This window comes from Heterocephalus glaber, unplaced genomic scaffold, assembly GCF_053883595.1.
Source record: "Heterocephalus glaber isolate CG9 unplaced genomic scaffold, H.glaber_assembly_v1.0 deba00001497, whole genome shotgun sequence".
NCBI classification, from domain to species: Eukaryota; Metazoa; Chordata; class Mammalia; order Rodentia; family Bathyergidae; genus Heterocephalus; species Heterocephalus glaber.
Genome location: NW_028258320.1, coordinates 31,237,574 through 31,244,810, shown reverse-complemented (window position 1 = coordinate 31,244,810; position 7,237 = coordinate 31,237,574). Strand labels below are relative to the sequence as shown.

The 7,237-nt window shown below is 33.6% G+C and overlaps 1 pseudogene; it reads right to left on the bottom strand.

Annotated features, from left to right (window-relative positions):
- Positions 1–6,648: 6,648 nt before the first annotated feature.
- Positions 6,649–6,789, bottom strand: LOC147825624 (U2 spliceosomal RNA; annotated as a pseudogene).
- Between the last annotated feature and the right edge of the window lie 448 nt (positions 6,790–7,237).

Sequence of the window (7,237 nt, the reverse complement as noted above, 5' to 3'; positions counted from 1 at the left end):
TATATTATTTTCTGATCATTGTATTATTCATATGTATTAGTATTACCACATTTCAATTTTTAAAATAATGAAATAGTTTTAAGGAAATGCTTTCTATTTAACCATATATTTTTCTCTAATATTTAAAAAGGGTCTCACTTATTTGCAATTGGTCCTGCAAATTATGTTGCTGATCCTAGGTGTATGATATAACTTTGAGCATTGTGTATGTGTTTGTTGCAGTTAGAAAGAACAAGAAAAATATAACAATCAAAAAATGAAGCTGTATGCAACCCAAGTTTTTCTCTTGAAGGTATCATTTTCTCCCTGAAAGTTTATCCAGTTATTTTGAAATGTTTTTATGTTTTATTATATTGCTTAATCTTGTAATTTCAAGGAAATTTGTGAAGCAGTGCATTTTAAAGTGGGCACATTGTAGGCATGAAAAAATCTTTTGTAGGCTTTGCTTTGTAGGGGGAAAAAGGTAAATGGATATTAAGTTATCATATATTTCAGTTTTTCAAGGTTGAGACCTACTTGTGGCTCTATGCCTTATTACATTCAATAGTCTCTTTTTCTAATATTACTTAATAACACCTGCATTACTTTTCTGAAAGAAAATAATGAAATACTTTTGTTACATATATAACACCTGTATAACATAAAAAACATCAACTGATAGGCAAAATCAACACTAACCATGAACCTAAGTAGAAATAAAAGGAGACTAACCATTGCCAAACAGTATATACTTATACATTTATAGTAGAATGCACAATGAATTGGTCAAAAGTTATTTCTATGTGTATAATTTTACTTTAAATAAAACTTATATATGAAAATAATTTTTTTACCTTATATAGACATAGAAAACTAAATATAATGAATACTTTTCTATTAATTATGTAACAAAGTAACTTCTAGAAAACATTCCAACAAAATGAACTGTTTTTTCTTAATTTATATTGAAGTCATGTTCCCTGAAAAATAACTATATTTTAAAGATATGCAAATTAAAATGTTGAATTCTAAACTTATAAGTAATTTTTTTGGACATGGATGTTCTAAATAAGTCATGGTGAACATTTTAGAGATGAGTGCTGAAACTGCAACCCTAAATCCACTTATTATCACAAAGCACCAACATTGTAATTAAACATGAACACTGAGGTTTTATTTTAGAAAAAACAATTCATACATTAATGTCTTTTATTTTAAAAGAAAAATACAATAACGTATGTGCCATAAATTCTCCACCACTGTCCAAGGGAAGTATTGAAAGGTATTTACTCACTGGACATATTTTTCCTTGTGGAGGAATATTGGACACTTTGCTAGAGTTCTCAAACCCATGATAGCAGCACCTTAAATATTATTAGTGTACCACAATCTAAATGAGAGCCAAAACATTTCAAAGTATGTCCTATAGAGAATTTAAGCCTTTTCCACAAGAAACATTACTTTGCATGAGATTTTTCTTTCAGGAAATTATATTTATTTTAAACTTATTTTGTCACAGTAACTCTATTTTGTTATAATTCATTTCCAAAACTTTTCTGGTGCCTACTTCTCCCTAAGTGAAACTTTTGTACATTCCTACCAAAATGTGCTTCAAATGCCTTACTACATTACACAGATCTATGCTGTCATTTACAGGCATACTTTGCATGAGAAACCTTAATACTATCCCAGGCATATCTACTCATTAGAAAAATTCAAATCAAAGAATATTTTACTTAATCTGTTTTTTAATTAACCTGTGTAATTTCTTTATTAAAATTCATCAAGTTTATTGATACATTTTAGGTATGCAATATGACGACATTCAGCATTGGGAGTTTGTACTTTTACGTGATATATCTTGGCTCTTATTTTTTCCCCATTGCCCTGCTCTCCTTTCAACCCCCACCCCTCCCTATTTACAAAGACTTTATTTCCGTTTTTTCTAGAAACTGAAAGTGTAAATGAGGATCAAAATATTTAATAGGTAATGTGAAATAGGAAGAAAAGTTCCAAAGGGGAAGGGAAAGGGGAAGTGGGAGAGGTAGGGGAAAGGAAAGAAGGAGAAGAAAAAAATGTTTTACTTAACCCTAATCTCTTTAGTTTTAGGCAATTCCTTTTGTTAGTAACCATTGTACCCATCTATCAGAACTTTCCCACTACTGGCAGTAAAATGAGAATATACTAGTGTATTCATTTTATAATTATTATGATAAGTAATATTATTCATTGAGACAATGTACAGGACATGTCTAGCACTATACTTGTCTTATAGTAAATTCTCAGAAAATGTTTATAATTATTATTATGTTACTTTATCTGGTACTCTATTGGAGATTTTCTTAACTTAAATCACCTTATGTTACTAATAAAATACTTAGAGAGCTTAAGACTCACATTCAGTATTTTATGGATTCTGTAATAACTAGTAGAAAGTCAGAAATTACTTAAAGGAATACATAAATGCATTTTAACTTATTACAACATAACACATGGAATATTTGAATGTGCAATTTTGGAGAGGATGTCGCCTCTTGAATTAATTTTCCTGTACTATTTAGATTAAAGTTAAAACTTAAATTAATATTGCTTACCACTGTATGACCAGCTCAGATGTTAAAATTAAGACATTGTCAGTTATATAGCCCATAAAAAGAAAACTCAAGAAGAGTGAAAAATTGTCAATTATTTTAATCCCAAAGTATTATCCCCTGGGAAGTAGCATCACTTTTTAGTATTTTATGAGAAAAAAGGAAAAATTAAAAGAAACTAATTTTCAGGATGTGAATTAAATAATTTAAATAGAGTAATATAGCTTTCCTTATTACAAGATTTTTCAGGAAATTAATTTGTTCAAGGTATTAAAAACCTCTAAAAGATATTTAAAATCATGTGTTCTAATAATTTATATGTTGAATTATTAAAAGATACCATTTTGATGTGGATTATTCACATCAGAAAACAAACTTATTTAATGAACATTACTTAAATTACTGGTGCATTTTACTAAAAATAGTATCTTGACAGCTGTAAAATAGTATACAGTTTCAGAAAGCAGGTTGCTTTAAACTGTTACTGCATCTTTGTTAGCTAAAATCACATTAGTAGGCACCAACAATTCCCACAATTCAAAGAAAAATGTGACATCATCACACTACAACATTCCACAGGTCACCTGAGAATTGATCTGCAAACATTACCTGGCTTCAGGTCTATGGCAGAGCAGGGAAAGACTGAGTAATGTACTTAAAAATTGGAGAAAATTTTTGGAAACAATATCTGTATGTTATGATTCCTGCCTATCCGTAAGATGATCAGCATGTATTTTCCCTAGTTTAGCAGGTTGAAGAAATGAGTTCAATAGAACACTGGTGAGAAATGTATACATTGGAAATTTGCTAACCCTGTGAATGGATATTTGATTCATTTCAACAAAACCAAGCCATGAAAGGTGTGACTATCTGTTCTGACAGTATGTAAAGGGATGTCATTACTTGCTGAAGGTTGTCATCCAGGATTTATCAGGTCAAATATTGTGTAAGTATGTTCAGTCTTGCCCACAGAGAGAGAGAGTGACACTGTGTGGATCTATTTAAAATCCTATGCATGGTCAGATGTGGTGATGCACATCTCAAGTCCCTCCACTCTGGAGGCTAAAGCAGAAGGACTTCTATGAGTTTGAGGCCAGCCTGTGTTACATAATGAGGTCAAGACCTGGCTAAGATGCATAGCAAGACTCTGTCTCAAAAAACCAAAACCAAAACACAACACAACAGAATTCTGTGAAGCAGGGCTGGATGAGAGAATAATCTCATGAGAAAACGCTAGGTATCTTTCAATCTATTTTAAGTTTTCCAGGGGGAGTGTCGAGCAACTTAAGTTCTGGTTATTCGTTCAACTATATTAAAGTAATGGCTATTTTCACCTGCATGATCAGTAGCAATGTCATCAAGCTCTCCCAAAAGCAAACACACCATGTAATGTCTGAGAGACATTTTTGGCTTTAAGCAGTGACCAGAAAGCAGCGATAGATCACTACATTTTGAACTCAGGAGAAAATAAAGAAACTCTTCACAGAGAAGAAACTGACTATTAGTCTCTATCCTCTTTCCCAGTACAGCAGCCAGCCTGAAGCAAGCACAACTTAGAAGCAGGAAAAAATAAAAATGTACATAATTGAAAATTTAATACTTGGAAAAATGTTTCATACTTAACAATGATCAGAAAAGTTGGTGAAGGTAGATTCAAATTTCTACCAGAGAGAAAGAAAAATCAAACACAGATTTTACAATAAGAAAAAAAATGAAGTTAATTTCTATTAATATCCAATTGGTTCACTTGTTCAATATACAAACTATATAACCTTTAAGCTTTGCTATTCCCAGTAGTTCAGTGTCATCATTTTCCTAATGTGGACACTAAGAAGCAATATGGGTAAGCAGTTTCCCAACATCATATGCCTGTCTGGCTACAACCTGCACAGTGTACAGTCTGAAGCTGGAAAGAGTGGTGGAGATGAAGAAAAGTGGAGAATAACAAGAAAGAAAGATACATACAAAGATTATGCTTGAACACTGGGACCCGGTGGAACCATACCCTGATGAGCTAATTGCCACCTGGAGTCCCATGTGCTCTTTATAGTGGAAGGCAAACAGGAAGAGAAGGCAGGGCAAATAGTGCTCCGTGGCCTACATGGCCTAGACAGAATGTAGCTTGATTGTTTCATGATTAGGGCATGTATAGGAAGGGAAAGGGAAGGATACGTAACGTAACTGTCTCCTGGGGCTGTGCCATTCAGGGTCTACAATCTTAGTCAAACAGACTGTGTCTTGTTTGACTATCTGGTCTATGGAGGAGAAAGAGAGTGGGGATTAGGCGAAGGGCCATCTTCAGGCTTGGCTTGCAGCAGCTCTCAGTGTTAAGTTGAGTTTATAAAACACGTTTCATTATACATAATCTATTGTGATAACAAAGGACTTGCTTTTCAAAAGCTTTTATAACATGTGTTCCAATATCAATTGACCAACTTCTGTCTTCTGACCTCTCACTTCTACATTTTTCTTGTCTTTTCCTCTGCTCAACATATTTCTTGTTCAAAAAACAACAGTTACGAAAATTAATACAATGTACAGGTGACAAACTCTGTAAGCGGAAATTTGTCCCCTTATTATTTAACTTCATTAAATTAAAAATTGAACACTGAGACAAAGTCTAAGCCTAAAAACTGTTTCCTGTTTTTTTTGTTTTAGTTTAAAGGGCTATTGTAGTCACAGAGATAATCCCCAAGATCATCTTTGTCATTGAAAATTTCACTTTTTATGTAAACATAAGGCTGGTTATGATTCCAAATAAATCCAAATAAAGGTAAAGAGGATAATACTTCACATGTGATAAACTGTCTAAATATGGAAGATAAACATTTTATTATCTATTCATAGACATTCTGAATATTATCTATGCATTCATATATGATTTTAATTGCAAATAAGTAGTTGGGAAAATGTGTCATAATTTAGTACATATTACATCTAATTATTTATTAATTATTTCTTTAGATTTTATATTCTTATACTTTGCAGCACATTTTTTGTTTTTTTGTTGTTGTTGCTTTACTGCTTTTTGGCTTTTTTTAACTTTTAATTTTTAATTTTTAATTTTTTTGTTACCAGGGATCGAACTTGGGACCTTGCGCTTGCAAGGCAGGTGGTGGAACCTCTGAGCTAAATCCCTGGCCCCTTTTTACTTTTATTTTGAATGCAAACATTTTTGTGTGTGTGTGTTTCTTTTTTCTTTTTTGGTACCAGGAATTGAACTCAGGACCTCATATTAACCAGGCAGGCACTGTGCAGCTGAACTACATCCCTGGCCCTTTCCAAGCATTTTTTGTATGTTTGTGTTAAACCGTATAAGAAACTATCCATGTAATGCCATACTATTGAATTTCTTAGTTGAAGTTCTGAAGATATTTGTATTATGCAGGAATTTATTTATTGATACTTAACATTGGATACTGAACAAAATCCTCAAGTTACTTGTGAAACATTTTGGGAAAAAAAGGCAGAAAAAAAAACTAAACAGAAAGAATCACAAACAATGTCACAAAATGACTGTGATGAAGCTGCTGCTGCCCATAACTACTGTAGGGAAAGATGGGAATTCTAAGTAGAAGCAGAATACAGACATAGGCCCTTTGAAAAGCAAGAGAAAAAGAGCCTTGCTAATAATCTGAGACTATGAACAGCAGGCAGTCTGCAACACAATCTACCCTGTTTCCTCCTTGTGCAGCTTGCCATGCTCCCCGCAGTGTCAGCCCATAAAACCTAAACCCTTGGCAATAAGCGAATCACCCAATCAGGTGCAGTTGCCCATGGATGGAGGGTTCGCTACACCCCTGCCCCATGAAACAGGACTCCGACCCCCAACAATGGTTACCCAGGTCTGGAGCCCCACCTCCTCAATGTGGCTTTGTACCAGTTTCTTCTGCAAATAAACTTGCTGTTTCTTTGCACCGTCCTCTGACTCCTTTTCCTCTTTCTCTGTCAGAGAGAGAAAGAAGCCGAGGAAAGTTTGAGGGTGGGCTGGTCACTCCAGCCCCACCAGACACAACACTATGGGACACTACACAGTGTCACTGATACCATCACCACTTCTGTCTATGGTACAAGAGGCACATGCTACTCCTCTCAGTGGTCCTTGTATTCACAGGAGGTGATTAATGGGTGACATGGCCCTTCTGAGAAGGACAAAAATCTAAACAAGTTATAATTTCCATCTCTACACTTGATCTTAGCCAAAAGGCCAAGAAGCAATATATAATTTCCATTTCTAATAAGTGTCTAGGTTATTAAGGTAAGCTACTTTACTTATCTGGGTTTAAGTTTTCATATTTTTAAATCCAAGATCAATTTTGCTACCAATAAAAATTTAAACAGTAAGACAAAATATCAAGGGAATGTATGCACATGTACATATACACACATATCTGTATAGAGGTGCAGGAGGATGAGAACAGCAGGCTGTGTAGAATTTCTAGTTCAAAATCCATGCAGTAAGAGGGAAGTTAGAGAGCTGAACCTAATTTGTAGAGTTTTCAGGGAAAATTATTCACTATTTTCAGATATATAGCAGAACTGTGGGCAACTTTATAGAGTTAGAGAGTCAAATGTAAAATGATATATCTCACCAAATATAAATCATTGACACATCTCTTGCATTACTAGTTGTGATGAAAGTAATTAACCATTTGTGTATATTACAA